The sequence below is a fragment of the Panthera onca genome, chromosome C1, assembly GCF_046562875.1.
Source record: "Panthera onca isolate mPanOnc1 chromosome C1, mPanOnc1 haplotype 2, whole genome shotgun sequence".
Taxonomy (NCBI): Eukaryota; Metazoa; Chordata; class Mammalia; order Carnivora; family Felidae; genus Panthera; species Panthera onca.
The window spans coordinates 200316283-200333935 of record NC_138346.1 but is presented as its reverse complement, the minus strand read 5'-3'; the positions used below and the strand labels follow the sequence as shown (position 1 = coordinate 200333935).

The 17653-nt window shown below is 43.0% G+C and overlaps 1 pseudogene; it reads right to left on the bottom strand.

Moving 5' to 3' along the window:
- Positions 1-1580: 1580 nt before the first annotated feature.
- LOC132672582 (homeobox protein OTX2 pseudogene) lies at positions 1581-3327 on the bottom strand (annotated as a pseudogene).
- Positions 3328-17653: the final 14326 nt, after the last annotated feature.

Genomic DNA, 17653 nt, shown 5'->3' with positions numbered 1-17653 from the left:
CCTCCCCCTCTGCCCCTTACTCACTTGCACTGTCTCTCAAAAAAAAAATAAAAATTAGAGAACTCTTCATATGAGCTAGTTACCTCTTGTTCTAATTAGCCTTGTACAAATTGAAAGAACTGGAATTAGAAATTATGTTTTGCCTACAGTCACTCAGTATTGTGGAGTTGAGGTTTCCAAGTTAGTTAATACCAGAGAAGCAGAATTATTTCTTAGGTTATATTTTGCTTTGCTGAGTGGGCTCTTGATTCAGATTTGACCATAAGGCTTGTTTAAATTATTATACAGGGACGCCTGGGTGGCTCAGTCGGTTAAAGCGTCCGACTTCGGCTCAGGTCACAATCTCGCGGTCCGTGAGTTCAAGCCCCGCGTCGGGCTCTGGGCTGATGGCTCAGAGCCTGGAGCCTGCTTCCGATTCTGTGTCTCCCTCTCTCTCTGCCCCTCCCCCATTCATGCTGTGTCTCTCTCTGTCTCAAAAATAAATAAACGTTAAAAAAAATTTTTTTTTTTTTTAATTATTATACAAATGAGTGGTGCGACTCCTCCAGGCCAGAAGAATAACATTTGGGACCAATATCAACACCTTTCCAATTCGCCAGTTTAATAGATCATTTGCCCCAGAATTGTGATGAGTCTTTTGTTGCAAGACTCTATTACAAAAAAGGCTTTAAAGCCATTGAATGGTAAGTTTGGACTAGTCATTGACCCTGCCCTTGAAGAAAAGTCACTAGATGTCTGTTTCCAAAATGCATGTCCATTGCTACTGCTGGTGAAAAGTTTATAGACACTCCTGAGATGTGAATGCTGAGATTCAATTGGCCAGCAATAAAATTACCTCAAAGATGCAGTGCAAAAAGTGATCATAAGTCACATGCCTTTTTTTTTAACTTTACAACACTACAAAATTTGAAAAGTTAAAAAAAAAAATTAGTTGAGGAAAAAGTAACATCTTCCATTTTGCACTTTATGACCCTCTTCCCCAGCCCAGGCTTACGAAATCCCCTAAGTTCATAGATGATAGTGCTTTTGTGACTTGTGATCAATAATTGCCTTATTGGGAGTGATGTTCCATCTACACTCACTTAGTGTACCATCTGCTCTTGACATTTATTTTTATTTATTTTTGAGAGAGAGGGAGACAGAGAATCCCAAGCAGGCTCTGCGCCATCAGCTCAGAGCCTGACATGGGGATCGAACCCACAAACCGTGAGATCATCACCTGAGCTAAAATTAAGAGTCAGATGCTTAACCAAATGAGCCACCCAGGTGCCTCCACATTTATTTCTATTTTAAATTAAAGTCACTCTAATGGTTGGATAAAACAAGCAAAAATTGAAACTTTGAAGTGAAGATGAAAAGCAAGCTCGAATTCTTAGAAAGATAAAATGAATAATTTTTGGAGCAGCTTAATTTAAAAGTGCCTGAACTTTATGAAAATGGTAACTCATGGTCTTTTTGTTGCGACGTATCTTTGGTTAATTTTTCTATCATGCTATAATAAAAGTAAGATAAATATTGTTTAAAATACATTTAAAAAATACATTTTGAATACATTTATTTTTGTGTGCCAGAACCATTTTAATGTAATTATATATATCTGCCAAATCCAGGAAGAAAAAGTTTATGCATATATAACTTTTCCAGTTAACATCTGCAAGCATAAATGACAATGATCACAGTCTATAAATTCATCAGGGTCAGAGCAATTGACGAATGTCTCCATACTGCTAGACTTACCAACAGTAAATTACAGATGAATTAATGTCCTGTTTCTCTTCTCTCACTCTCCTTGTCCAGAGATATTTTGTTGTAAAGTTTCAGTGCAGCTCACCTCCAGCCAAAGGCAATCTTTTTAGGTAAGTACTCAGTTGCTCTGAATTTGCTTATAATTATAACCTACTTAATCACAGAGGAACGTCTGTAGAGGTGGAGTTCAAGGTTGCATACAATAACAGGAGATCCCAGTTCTGAAGTTTAGCACAGATTAAAAACCACAGATGCACCATTTATATAAGACACACACTGATTGTCTCCTAAACTACATATTGACTCCTTATGAACATTATTTTTAAAACAAAGTAGTGCATCTGGGACAATCAGTCGCACAATTCACACAGCCCTGAAAAGTTTTTCAGTGCCAACTACCAATTGGTCATGAAACATGAGTGAGCTTGAGACACTTCATTCCTAAGATTCAACCACGGATTGGCTAAAACATTGGAACCCCTCTGCTTAAGAAGGCTATGTCCTTCCCTCCTTTCCCTCACAATTTAGTTTTGTTTATTTTTGGTTGTGTTTGGTTGCACATGGCTAGAATGCTTTTGGTCACTTTGCAAATCAGGAAAACAAATGACCTAAAACTATGACAGGATCTTAAGTAGACTGGTTTGTCCATTTCAGGTTGCTGGTTGCTGGTGGCCCCTCTAAGGCCCTTCATGTTTCCTTCTATGCCTCCCCGAACATTGATTAGAAGATGAGTCTGAGCATCATCCCATCTAACTCTTTTAACCAATGCCTGGCTAAACCTGGAATGTCCAGCCCAGTATATTTAAAAATCGCCCACAAAAAGGTTCTACGGATCTTCACAAAACCTGGTATTTCCATGGGGATGTCTGATCTTTATATTCCAAGCAGTCAGCATTGAAGTTAAGCTTCCAGGAGGCAGTTTAGTCCTTATGATCCAAACAATCAGTGGTTGAGTTAAAATCCAAGCTTGAAGCTCCATATTCCTGGGTGGAAAGAGAAGCTGGGGACTGATTGAGATGGCTGATGACCGCATTGGTACCAGGGGCTGAATGTGGCCCCTGGTCCAGGAAGCTGGTGATGTATATAGGGGTCAAATAAGATCCACAGTCCATGTCCCCAAAGTAGGAAGCTGAGCCAGCATATCCTTGACTATAACCCGAAGCCTGAGTATAGGTCATGGGACAGGACCTCTGCATGCAGGAAGAGGAAGTGGACAAGGGATCTGACAGTGGGGAGATGGAAGCTGGGCTCCAGATAGACACAGGAGCACTGCTGCTGGAAATGGCCAGGACTGAGGTGCTAGAGGGGGGAGCAAATTGGCCACTCATTCCACTCTCTGAACTTACCTCCCGAGCTGGAGAGGTCTTCTTTTTCGCAGGTGTCACTTTGTTTTGACCTCCATTCTGTTGCTGCTGCTGCTGCTGCTGCTGCTGCTGCTGCTGCTGCTGTTGGCGGCACTTAGCTCTTCGATTCGTAAGCCATACCCGGGTAGCTCACCGAGGGGCGCAGCAAGAACATGCCCAAAGTGATCAGACTCAGTCCGTTGACTGCGTAAGGCGGTTGCTTAAGATAAGACATCATGCCAAGGTTGTTTGGAGGCGCGAAATCAGCCCAAATCGGGGGGGACCCAGCCAGAAGGTCTCGCTTCGCTGGGGGTGGACAGATTCAGGGTCCTTAGTGTGTGGGTTTGGAGCGGTTGAACTATGGGCAAAGCAAACAAACAAACAGAGGTGCTGGTTTACTGCTTCACAGGCACAGCTTTTCCACGTTCCACCACTAACTTAGAAAGCTTAAATATATTTGTTTAAATATATCTTTGTTGGGGCGCCTGGGTGGCTCAGTCGGTTAAGTGGCCGACTTCAGCTCCGGTCATGATCTCACCTCTGATGAGTTCGAGCCCCACGTCAGGCTCTGTGCTGACAGCTCAGAGCCTGAAGCCTGCTTCAGATTCTGTGTCTCCCTCTCTCTCTGCCCCTCCCCTGCTTGTACCCTGTCTCTCTCTCTCTCTCTCTCTCTCTCTCAAAAATAAATAAATGTTAAAAAAATTAAATATATCTTTGGTAAAATCCTCAGATAATTTATATATGAACCAGTAACCATAGACACGTAGCACAGGTCATAAGATTCCCCAGAAGTACCCCAGATGTTTCTTAGAATTTGGAAAATACTCCAGCAGGGGTTCTTAAAGTGCTTGCAGGCCAGCATCAGCATCACCTGGGAGCTTGTAAGAAATGCAAGTTCTCAAGCCCCTTCACAGACCTGCTACACTGAGGGTAGGACCTAGAAATCTGTTCAACAAACTTCCCAAGTGATTCTAATGTCCACTGAAGTTTGAGGGCCACTGTACAAGTAGCTTCTCATGATATTTGCTGGCATTCTTGGGCATAGGACATTTTTATAAAGGCAGATTACTAAGTATAACTACATATATCGAATACAGATCTTCATATGAATCCTGTTTCAGGATAAAAATAAAGATATGTTAAAATTATTCTTGTACAAATCATGTTGACATTTTTAGAGCATAGCATTCCCTGGAATAAAATCACTTTTGTTTACAAGTAACAGAAAACCAACACAAGCTGGCTTAAGGAGGAGAAAAAAAGAGTGATTTTTTTTTTTAAAGAACAGGGGCTATTGTCTCAGAATCACAACAAACCTTGAACAAACGAAACTCAGGAAAGGCAGGGACCAGAGAAACTCAGAACTGCAGGAGCAGATCTATCGAAGCAGCTTCCTCACCATCTGTGTCAGTGCCTTTTTTTCTTTTTGAGATTTCTATGGAATTTTGTACAATGAAGTTCTTTAACAATAGCACAACAGTTTATATTTATGAGCACTTCACAATTATTTGTTCATTAAATCTTGTGATATTTCTGGGAAATAGACCCACGCCGTTAGTTTACTTTTATAAGCAAAGTAACCAAAGCGGGGAATCGTGAAGTTTCTCCAAGCCACACAGCCAGGTTTCTGCTGAGCAAGGACTTTCCTTCAGAGCACCTGCTCCCACGAACTTAAGCTGTAGTCCCAGTGTAGTGGTTCAACCGCCTGTTAAGTTAGTTCCCCCCTCAATGTGGGACAGGTTGGGGGAGTGCCTGGATATCTGGGAATGGTTGGTTAAGGTGAAGGCTCCTGAAAGTAAATGTAGAAGTGCCAGTGGTTGGCGTTGGCATTGACATTAACATTTGGGCTGTATCATGCATCCCATCAGTATGTCAGTGCGTGCCTATATGACACAAACACACGTTTGCAATAGAGTCTAGTTTGAGATTTTCACATCAGTAAGTCTAAAGTTGTAATTCCCAACCTGGGCAGCACATTGAAATACCTGAGAGCTTTAAAATTAAGTCAAAGTCTCAGAACCAATTAAATCCAAATATCTGAGATGGGGGTGTGAGCTTGGATATTTTCAAAATTCCCCTTTTTTCCAATATGTGGCCACAGTTAAGAATCACTGGTATAAAGGATCCTGCAGATCTGGTGGTATGGTTGGGCAGATTGTTCACTGGATAAGGACACCTAACTGAAGGGACCAAGGAAGACTAAAATTCAGCCCACACCCTGCTCACCAAGCAGTGTCCTCTTGGTTAGGGGTGGCATCTATTCTGAAAGAGTCACCTTTTAACTAATTCCCACAAAGAGGACCCTGGGTCATTCCACTATTCTTGAATGTGCATTGCTGTATATTCTACATATGCCATTTTCAGATTTTAAAAAGTGTATTCAGGAGTGCCTGGGTGGCTCAGTCAGTTGAGCATCCAACTTCAGCTCAAGTCATGATCTCATGGGTTGTGAGTTCAAGCCCTGTCTCAGGCTCTGTGCTGACAGCTCGGAGCCTGGAGCCTGCTCCAGATTCTGTGTCTCCCTCTCCGCCCCTCCCGTGCTCACACACACTCTCTCTCTCTCTCCCTCTCAAAAATAAATAAAACATTAAAAAAAAAGTACCCCTTTGAAAAATGTATTCATTAAAAATTATATTTAGCATCTGCTACCTGGTGGACACTTGGCATACATGGGGTACACAACTACAAAATAATCACAGCTCCTGTCTTTTTTTTTTTTTTTTTTTTTTTTTTTTTTGGATAAGCTGTATGCCCAACATAGCGCTCAATTCACTGACCTGGAGATCAAGTGCCACATGTTGTGCTGACTGAGCCAGGCAGACACCCCACAGCTCCTGTCTTTATGGAACCCACAGCCTGTTGGGAAAAACAAGTGGCTAAACAATATGAGAAGTGTTCTAATGGGAGTGTGTGCAGAATGCTGGAGGAATGACACTGCTCAGGACACTTTGACAAGGCTCCAAACAGCCTCCCATATGCCACTGGCCCGGGCACCATTGAATCTGCCAGATCATATGACCCAAGTGGCAGAGCAGCCTGCATGGCAGCCTGGCCTTCTCTCTTGCTCTTATCCCCACGCGTAAGTAGCAGCTTTTCAGGTTTTTCAATAAATGGGTTGGAGTAATACACTCAAATGGGGAATGTTGCCTCCAAACTCCAGAGTTCCACTAGGTGTTACGCCTCTTTCCTCATCGTAGGAGGGGACAGATGAAACACCTTATCCTTCATCTTAGAAGGGGTAGCACAACATGCCACACATCATTGGATCCCTAGAGATTTCACAAAGATAGAAGGCCCCAGAATTTTTGTCAGATTTATTTTCCACCCTCTGACACACAGATGTCTTTCCAATAAGTCTAGAGTAGTTGCTACTTCTTGCTCACTAGGGCCCATTAGCACGATGTCATCAATGTCATGGACCAGGATGATGTCTTGTGGAAGGGAAAGGTGATCGTAATGGCCTGAATGTCTGTGTCCCCCAAAATTCATATGTTGAAATCAGACCCCCTAATGTGATGGTACTAGGAGGTGGGGCCTTTGGGACATGATTAGGTCATGATGATGGAGCCCTCGTGAATGGGATTAGTACCTTTATAAAAGTGACCCCAGATGTGAGCTCAAGCCCCACATTGGGCTCTGCACTGGGCATGAAGCCTATTAAAAAAAAAAAAAAAGTGACCGGATCTTTCACTCTCTGCCATGTGAGGATACTATGAGAAGTCTGCCAGTCAGCAACCCAGAAGAGGGATCTCATCAGAACCTATTCATGCTGGCAATCTGATCCTGGACTTCTAGCCCCCAGAACTGTGAGAAATAAATTTCTGTTTTTTATAAGCCACCCAGTTATGGTACTTTGTTACAGCAGCCTGAATGGGCTAAGACAGTGATCAATTGTCCTGTGAACCAAATTTTGACATAGAGTTGAAGAATGGATATATTCCTGAGGCAGAACAGTGAGGGTATATTGCTGGCCTCAGGATTCTCCAGAGAAACAGAACCGACAGCATGTATAGGCTATTTAGAAGTGATTCAGAGATTATGGTGGCTGAGAAGTCCCATGATCTGCCATCTGCAAACTGGAGACCCAGAAAAGCCAGTGGTATATTCTCGTCCAAGATCAAAGACCTGAGAATCAAGAAAACCAACAGAGTAAGTTTTAGTGCAAGGGCAGAAGACCTATGTCCCACCTCAAGTAGTCAGCACAATGAGAAAAAATTCTCCTTTCCTCTGCCTTTTTGTTTTATTTGGGACCTCAGTGGATTAGACGGTGTCCATCCACATGGGGAAGGGCAATCTGCTTGACTCAGTCTACTGAGTAAAAGCTAATCTCCTCTGGAAACACCCTTACAGACTCACCTAGAAATAACATTTAGCCAAATATCTGGGTGCCCTATGGTCCAGTCCAATTGACCCATTAAATTAGCCACCACACCAGCTGAAAGCAAACTGTTTCTTGTGGTCCTTATCGACAGGTATGAAGAGAAAAGCATTTGCCAGCTCCATAGCTCCATACCAGATAACAGGGAATGTGTTCATTTGTATCCCCATGTTCATCCCTTTCTTACCCCCACATTGTAGGGAAAGTGACATTAGAAGCAATTAGCCAAAGAAGAAGAAGAAGAAGAAGAAGAAGAAGAAGAAGAAGCAGCAGCAATTAGCCAAGCTCACTACATTTCTTAGTTTGACAAGAATGTTCAAAAGTATCATACATACTGTCACTAGATCATTGCTTCTTATAAGTAGTTGATTAAGAATATCTGATGGTGAGAGCACCTGGCTGGAGCACGCAGCTCTTGATCTCAGGGTTGTGGGTTCAAGCCCCATGCTGAGTGTAGAGAATACTTAAAATCTTGGGGTGCCTGGGTGGTTCAGTCAGTTAAGTGTCCAACTCTTGATTTGGGCTCAGGTCATGATCTCACAGTTTGAGTTCGATCCCCACGTTGGGCTCCATGCTGTCAGTGTAGAGCCTGTTTGGGATTCTCTCTGTCTCCTTCTCTCTCTGCCTCTCTCCTGTTTGCATGCATGCACACACTCTCTCCCTCTCTCAAAATAAATAAAAGAACTTAAAAAAAATAACAGAAAATATTTTAAAAAGTACCTGATACTGGCATTTTTAATATCTTTATTGCCAGATCATACCATAGACTATCAGTGCTATCTTTACTACCAGAAATAGAGCCATTAGTGTCTTTTAAGTCTAATAAGAGTAGAAGAGCCAATTCCAGAGCCCCCAGAATCAATTCTGAAACTCCTTAAATTTCTGTTCTTCTAGAACCACTCTCAGTACCAAAATCTGTATCAGTCAGGGTTCTCCAAAGAAACAGAACCAATAGGATCAATTACGGAGGCTGGCAAGCCCCAGTGTCTGCAGTCACAAGCTGGAGACCCAAGATGGTATAGTTTCAGTCCAAGTCCAAAGGCAGGAAAAACTGCTATTCCAGCTCAAGTCACCTAGGCAGGAGAAAATGCCCTCTTATTTGTGGGAAGATCAACTATTTTGTTTTATTCAGGCCCTCAACAATACTACTCTACCTATTCAATATTAATCTTATCCAGAAACACCTTCACAGACATCCAGAATAATGTTTCACCAAATGTCCAGCCACCCAGACAAGTTGAAACCTAAAATTAACCATCACACCTCCCTTGCTAAGCTATAATTGCCCGTGCGGCCTGTAGTGCTCTGCTTGTTTGGTGACTTCTCCAAGCTGTCTTTGCAAAAACTGCATTCCTTGTCATGGTGGTCCCTGACATCTCTATTCCTCAGCGATCAGCCAGTGACCTAACAAAGATTTCTCTTTCTTTTACTTTTTAAATGTTTATTTATTTTTGAGAGGAGGGGAAGGGGCAGAGAGAGGTGGGGACAGAGGATCTGAAGCAGGCTCTGTGCTGACAGCAGAGAGCCTGATGTGGGGCTTAAACCCATGAACCATGGGATCATGACCTGAGCCAAAGTCAGATGCTTAACTAAGCCATCCAGGTGCCCCAAGATTTCTTTTTTTTTTTTTAATGTTTATTTATTTATTTTGAGGGGGGGAGGGGCATCAAGAGGGGAAGAGAGAATCCCAAGTAGGCTCTATGCTGTCAATGCAGAGCCCAACATGGGGCTCAATCCCACAAACTGTGAGAACGCGACCTGAGCCGAAATCAAGAGTTGGGCACTTAACCAACTGAGCCACGCAGGTGCCCCCAAAGATTTCTTTAAACACTGAAATTTAAACAGCCTCTTTCTGTGTTAAGCAGTCCCCTGATTATTGTATATGGCTTGTTAGATTCCAGCATTCCAAAAAAGTTTATTCTGACCATCTCTGCCAGCTTAGTGGCTGTTTCAGTGGACAGAACAATTCCTCTAGCTCTCAACTCTACCATTTTTTATCATTGAGATGCTTTTTAAAAATGGATAATTCTGGGGTATCTGGGTGGCTCAGGTTGTGATTTCATGGTTTGTGAGTTCAAGCCCCCCATCGCGCTCTGTGCTAACAGTGTGGAGGAGCCTGCCTGGGACTCTCTCTCTCCCCCTTTCTCTGTCCTTCCCCTGCTCATGCTCTCTCTCTCTCTCTCAAAACAAATAGATAAACTTTTTTAAAAAATGGAAAAATTCTAACTTCTACCCTAGACATCATGAATTAGAATATTGAGGAAAGGTCCAGTAATCTGCATTTTTTTTTCAAAGTTTATTTATTTATTTTGAGAGACAGCAAGCACATGCAGAGGGGAGGGGCAGAGAGAGAGGGAGAGAGAGAATCCCAAGCAGGCTCCATGCTGTCAGGGCTCAAACTCATGAAACGTGAGGATCATGACCTGAGCCAAAACCAAGAGTCAGACGCTTAACCAACTGAGCCACCTGGGCGCCCCCAGTAATCTGCATTTTAACACAGCTATTGATCTGGGCTATGACTCAGATCTAACAAGAGTCTACTTTGCAAATTTCCAATTCTTGGAAAACACTCAGACCCAGCTTGAGTCAGACAATCCCATTTAGTCTAAAAGGCCAAGGCCAGGAGAGTATGATTATGGCCCACTGTTGTATGTATGGGATAGTTGCCATAGGTGGAATTGCGAGCCAGGCAGATATTTCAAGAGTTGTCTGCTGCGGTCATTAACTCAAAGACCCTGATGAAATCTATTCTGAATGTTTCTTTGTCAACTTAATCACTATGTTCTTATGCCTAGTGTATCTTCCTCCATCTTCCTAAAGGGACTGAGGTCAGAAGATTCTGGCATTGTCAACAGTTTTCTTTTCTTTTTTTAATGTTTATTTTTGAGAGAGAGAGAGAGAGAGAGAGACAGAGAGTGAGTGGGGAGGGGCAGAGAGAGGGAGATACAGAATCTGAAGCAGGCTCCAGGCTCTGAGCTGTCAGCACAGAGCCCGACGCAGGGCTTGAACTCATGAACCACAAGATCATGACCTGAGCCAAAGTCAGACACTTAACCGACTGAGCCACCCAGGCACTCCTCTTTTTTTCTTTTTTAGAGAGAGAGAGAGCACAAGCAAGGGAGAGGGGCAGAGGGAGAGAGAGAGAGAAAGGGTGAGAGAGAGAATCTCAAGCAGGCTCCATCCTCAGGGTGGAGCTCAACACAGGGCTCAATCCCACAGCTTGGGATCATGACCTGAGCCAAAATCAAGAGTTGGACGCTCAACTGACTGAGCCACCCATGTGCCCCACCATCATTTTTCTGATTTCGGAAATGTTCCTCTGGTTGATGCCTCCAAGTTTCTCATTCCATTCTCCACATCTGTCACCCAAAAAACAAAAGTTATTTAGTTCTTGGGAGACGGATGTAATGAATTGAAAATCACCTGCTCTGTGAAACAGTAAGATTCTTCTAGGAGTATACAAATTATTTACTGAATGTTTATTATGTTCCAGGCACCGTGCTAGGTGCCAAAATACAACAGAAAACCAGACAAGGTCCGCCTTCATGGAGTTGCCATAATGTAAGAAAGGCAAAAGTTAAACAAGTTCATACGTTAAGTGGAAGAAAAGTAAAGCAGGGTAAAGGGATATAAAATGGCTGAAATTTAATTATTTTATATAGTGCGATCAGATAAGTTTGTCACCTTATGGAGTCACCTGTGACCTGATAAGAGATAGGACTAAAGAAGAATATAAAAACAGGGGCACCTGGCTGGCTTAGTTGGTAGAGCCTGCAACTCTTGATCTCACAATGATTTCAAGCCCCATACTGGGCACAGAGATTACTTAAAAAAATAAATAGGGGTGCCTGGGTGGCTCAGTTGGTTGAGCATCTGACTTTGGCTCAGGTCATGATCTCACAGTTCATGGGTTCAAGCCCCACATCAGGCTCTCTCCTGTCAGCACGGAGCCTGCTCCTGATCATCTGTCTCCCTCTCTCTCTGCTCCTCCCCCACTCATTCTCTCCCTCTCTCTCTCTCAAAAATAAACATTTAAAAAATGTTTAAAAAAATAAATAATTTATGAAAAAAATAACTTAAGCTATGAAGATACAGAGCAAAGCTGAAGTCTAACGGCAAAGGCAAAGGCTTTGAGACAATAGTGGCTTAACATGGTCAAAGCAGGGACCCCTGGGTGGCTCAGTCGGTTGAACGACCAACTTTGGCTCAGGTCATGATCTCACAGTTCGTGGGTTCGAGCCGCGCATCAGGCTCTGTGCTGACCTCTTGCTCAGAGCCTGGAGCCTGCTTCAGATTCTGTGTCTTCTTCTCTCTCTGCCCCTCCCCCGTTCACGCTTTGTCTCACTCTGTTTCTCAAAAATAAATAAATGTAAAAACAAACAAACAAAAAAAAAACCATGGTCAAAGCAAAGTAGCCAGTACAGCTGGAGCAGATTAAGTGAGGGGAGTGAGAAACTGGTGATATTGCACATCTGGTAGCAAAATTTCCACCTCTGAACATAGCATTTGTTGTTGTTTTTGTTGTTGTTGTTGTTGTTGTTGTTGTTTCTTACATTCCATTTGGTTTTGTAAAAATGGGCTCACTTTGGCCTGGTCTTATTAAAAAAACCAAACACCCAAAGTTAATGGGCACAGAACTAAATGAGGTAGTTACAAGAGCCTGGAGAGTAAGACGAGAAACCCTGGCTCTAATTCCCACTCTGCCACTACCTTACACTTTGACCTTGAACAAGGGTGTGTTTGAGCAAGAGTGAACAAGAATAGAAGCAAGTGAAGGTGAAAGGGAAGGCACAGAACCATCATAGGGCTTTGAATACCATGTTAAAGAATCTTGACCTTGTCCAGAGGTTTCAAAGGCAGGTTCCTACAGAGGCTAGACCTCTAATGTGAGTCAAGTGGTCTATGTGTTATTATTATGGAAACTGAGAACTGGAGGAGACATGCCCAGCTACTTAGACCTGCTGATAGCACCAGGAATGCAGGCCCAGTGTTAACACATCTTACATGTTTTCGAAGATAATTCACAAATTGGGAGATTTTACATAAAATCTCCTACTTTTTATTTTTATTCTGAAATTTTAAAATTATTTTTAAATCTCCTAATTTTTATTTTTTTTTTAATGTTTATTTATTTTGAGAGAGAGAGTGAGCACATGAGTGGCGAAGGGGGAAAGAGACAGGGAAAAAGAATGCCAAGCAGAGTCCACAGTCAGTGCACAGCCTGATGTAGGACTCGAACTCATGAACCATGAGATCATGACCTGAGCGGAAATCAAGAGTCAGATGCTTAACCAACAGAGCCACCCAGTCGCACCTCCCCTCTCTAAGGGATTTTTTTTTAGTTACAAACATAATACATCTTGTCATTATTAAAAACATTTAAAGAACTGTATAAAGAATCTTATAATTTCTCTATCCCGCCTCCACTTCAGAGGTAACTGGATGCTAACAGTTTGTTTCAAACTGTTTATCTTTCCAGACAGTTGTTGCCTCTGTGTAATCATATGATATCTATGAGATTATTCTATATATATCATTTGCAACTTGTTTTTTGTTTTAACATTAAAACCTGCACACCTTTTCATTTCACACAGAGCTGCCTCCTGTTTCTTTGCAGCAAGATGTTCCATTGTGTGGGTGAATCTGTTTCTTACTTTAACCAATCCGCTTTGATGGGTATTTTGAGCGCTTCCACTCTGACACTTTTGCAACAACAGAACACCTAACAGGAGGAATACCAGCTTAGGGCAGAAAGCCTGAAAAACATTAGAAAACACAAAATGGGATAGATATCATTTCGTGTTATTTCTTTTTTACCTTTGTACTTCCCTGTATTTTCTAAATTTTCTCCAATAATATATGTCATTTATAACTTGGACGGGAAACACATAAACCAAAATCAAATGTTCATTAAAAAGAAGAAAAGGAAAAGGAAAGAAACGAAAAGCCAACAGAGTAGTACCCGCCCCCTTCCGCGAAGGCGGAGCCAGGCGGAGGAAGGGGCGGGCAGGCAGGGCCTGCACCAATCAGAGCTCGGTTGATAGGTAGAGTCAGGAGATTTGGAGCTACTCCCCGCCCCACAAACCGCCTCCGGGCTTGATTTCCTAAACCAACCTGGAAACCCGCCTGGGCCTAACCAGTGCGCAGTTGCGCAGCTGGTATTGGCTGCCATATAACCGCGCCCATCTTCCTGCTCATTGGCTGCCGCGGTTTACGAAAGAGGAGCCTGTTGCTGAGTGAAAAGAAGTGCTGTAGCTTTTTCTAGGGTGAGGTGTTAGGACTGTAACCGTCTTGGGTGACTTTGGGTCAAAAAAGCAATGATACTAACCACATTTATTCACTTCCTGCTAAGTGCCAGTCTCCGTGCTCCAAAATTCTAAATGTTAATGGTTAAACCACCTTTCTTGAACACCCAACTATCTGTCAGTCACTGAGTCAGATATGTTAAAATAAGAACAGTAACAAAATAAATAATAATTACGGTTTGTTGAGCGCTTGGTCTGCATCAAGCCTTGTTAAGGAATTTGTATGCATTAGCTCACGTCCCCACAGCAGCCCTGTGGAGGTAAACTTGATTGCCCCATTTTACACAGCAGGAAACTGAGTTTCAGAGAAGTGACATGACTTGCCTAGGTTCACACAGCTGGGAAGGGTTAGAACTGGAAACTTGAACTCCGATATCCTGAGTCCACGTCCAACTTATTTTGGGGACGGAATGGGTACAGACTCAGTAGGAAGAGATGGGACGGGATGGTGGCAAGATGCTGGAAACATTACTCCAAGCACAGGCCTCGGGGTGACTGAAAATGGACAATGGGATGTGTAGAGCTTCTAGGAGTGGAGAGAGGGAGGGGAAAGAGAACAGAGAAAAGCCAGTTGTTTTCCTGGAAATGTGAGGCTCCCAGGGCAGCCTACAATGATGCAAGTGACCCTGCATTGGAGGCCTGAACTAAGGTTCTAGTCTCTGCTCTGTGACCAACTTTCTGTGGGCCCGCAGGCTTCCTGTCTGTAAGATGAAAAGAGTAAGCCAAAACAGGGGGAAGTACATTCAGGTAGGGAGGTCTTTGGGAGTATGGTCCATGCTGGCATCGGAGAATCCTCAGCAACCACACAATCTTTAGCTGTTGCCTGGACTCTTTTCGGGACCTTCAGGCGGTGACATGGGACTGGACAATCCTGTAAACTCAAAATGGTTTAGAGGTGGCCCTCAATCCACCCTTTCTTCCCTCCGTCCTTTCTGAACTGTAGCAGAGTCTTGCCTGCAGGGGGCGCTGAGGGCTCGCTCAGCAGATAAAACCAAACTGAAATTCGTAATGAATTATCCAAAAGAACCCAGCTGGTCAGTTTTTGTATTTTATTTACTAAGAGGGGTGAGGCTTTTGAAACCTGAACGTTTCTGTCCGCAGTATGCAATTGACGAAACTGAATTACACGCCTTGCCCAAATCCCTATACGGCGGCTCTGAAGGTTTAGAGCTCATTTCAGTTCCTTTGTTTTACAGATAAAGAAACAAATCCTAAAAGCTAAAAAAAAAAAAAAAAAAAAAAATCACTTTGGGTCACATGGCTAAAAGCTAGCATCCAGGTGCCTGACTCCAGGGCAGTGGTCTTAGGAGATAGTTGGCTTTGTTTCTTAGAGTCTATGGTTGTCCTACCCCTAAAGCACAACTCCAGGGCACAACCTCAGTTCTGCTGTAAGGCTTGGCAGCTCACGACCTGTGAGCCAGAAGGTTCTTCCTGGGCACCTAGCACAATGCCTGCTTAATGAGTGATTAAATGGACGAATGTGTGAATAAGCCTTGGAGGGTGGGTCTGCTTTTGGTTTTATCAAATCGGTTAGAGTTAGGTTTCTTCCCTAAAAGCTCCCCCAAGGCAGGAATTGTATTCTGAGCTGGGAGGGGGTGTGCGTGAAAATAATAAAAAGAGCACAGAAAAGTACCTCTGGGGTGATAAATCACAGCCCCAGATATGGTCAGGGTACAAGGTTATTATAGCAGAGTGATTCCAGAATTTGGGATTCGAAAATTAATTCAGAAAGAATGAATACAGAACAGAAGAGAATCCCATTAGGGTTAAAATCTGTGAGAGGGTCTGAAGCTAAAGAAACCTCAAAAACATTTCAAATCCAATCTAGATGTATCTTCAGGGCTGGAATGTGATTGAAGAATAAAAAAAGCTTTGGCCAATCAGTGGCCTCAACATAGCTGATGCAAGAGTCGAGTGAGTATGGCAACAGGAGGTGGAGATCTTTGCCGAACCGAAAATACAAGGTGTGGGGGTGGGGAGGAATAAGCCCAGCCTGTGTCACCAGGCCGTGCCGTGCTGGGCAAGAAGCTTCACTGCTGGATTTTTCAGAGCCCAGGATAGTGCTTGGTACACACTAAATGGTTAATAAATATTTACTAAATAAAAGAGAGAGGGAAGAAGTGGGAGCCCTGACCAGCAGGTTTGATCTGAGTGGAGCTGGTTCAACAATTCATCTTTCACTGGTTTCTTTTGCTTAGACTTCAACTGCCCTAGCCACCTTCAAATGATAACTTGGCTTTTCACGGAGACTGTCCTATAAAGAGGGATGTGCTGGCCCACCAATTACAGGCCACTTGACAATTATATTCCTCACTCCCAATTAATATATTATAATTCTACTCTACGCATTACTTCCTTATGCTAGACTGCTTCTTACAATTCATGTCCTCCTCTCATCCATGGTGTATGTAGTTTCTGCTTTGGAGTCATTCCTGCCTGGGTTTGAAATCCTTACTCAACACGTTACTAAGCTATCTTGGCCAACAAACCTCTTGAGCCTCAGTTACCTCATCTGCCAAATGGGGGCATAATCCATACCTCACCAGGTTGTAGTCAGAGTTACATGAAATAATAGACGTATCCTGGACTATTGTTTGAGCTCAGTAAATGGTAGTAGCTGTGTCTCTTCTCAGCTTTCCTTCCTCAGAGACTGAGTCACAAAAGCTCATCAAATTGAGAATATTTGTATCTTTTGCTTTTTCTTTTCACAAAATTACTTTGCAAGTGAAGCCTTGCGAATAATTTAGTCGTTTCCTTGAAGATCCTAAGGGATTATTTTACAGAGGAGGGTAACTCATATTTATTCATTCAAAAATGTTTGCTGAGGACCTACTACATGTTGGTGGGGGACACAAAGGCAATTAGACACTGCCTCAAAGGAGCTCTTCGACAGCCTGGTGCAGTCAAAAGAAGATACTGTATGACCTTGACATGAAATTTTACCTTCTGAGCTCAAGTTTCTTCACTTTGCAGAAGTGATCAATCACATATTCCATTGTTAGCTGAAAGGAATGGGTAAGATAAGCAGAGATGATAACAAGGCTGCATCACATTTAAAGATCAGTGGTATAAAGAGGTAGAAACAATGTGTTGAGGAGTGGAGGAGTGGAAGAGATTATTTTCAGCTGAGCTGAAAAAGCAACGCTTTCTGTAGGAAGTGGCATTTTTGAAGGCTTCATTCAGGCCACAAACACGCATGAAAGCATTGCATGTTGGGTGGGATTTCAGTGGGCAGTGATTTGCAGACAGAACCACTGGAAGAAAGGTTTGAAGGCCAAACAAGAAACATGGATGTGGTAGGTGATAAGACTGGAAAGGTAGAATGAGGCAGATCTTGGCAGATACCGTCAGTCTAGAGGTTTGACCTTTATTCTTAGTTGATGACATACCAGTAACACTTTTTGATCTAAACACTGACACTAACTACAGAGTAGATTTTAAAAATGAAAGCTGAGGGGCACCTGGGTGGCTCAGTTGGTTGAGTGCAGGACTCTTGATTTGGGGCAGGTCATGATCTCATGGTTTGGGAGATCGAACCCTGCATTGGGCTCCGCAAACTGAGCGTGAAGCCTGCTTGGGATTCTTTCTCTCCCTCTCTCTCTCTGCCTCTCTCTCTCTCTCTCTCTCTCTCAAAATAAATAAACAAACATTAAAAAAAAAAAAATGAAACTGAATCTGACATATGGGAATTTACAGGGGAATTCAATTCAAAGAAAGATTCAGTCACCAAGGGCATATTATTGGCAGGACAGGTGGCACAAGGCAGAGACAAAGATTTCAAGACATGGGCCCTGCCCTCAAAGAGCTTATAATCAAAAAGGTCAGATAAGACATGCATGTAGTGGGGCCTGGGTGGCTCAGTCCTTAAACCTCCATCTCTA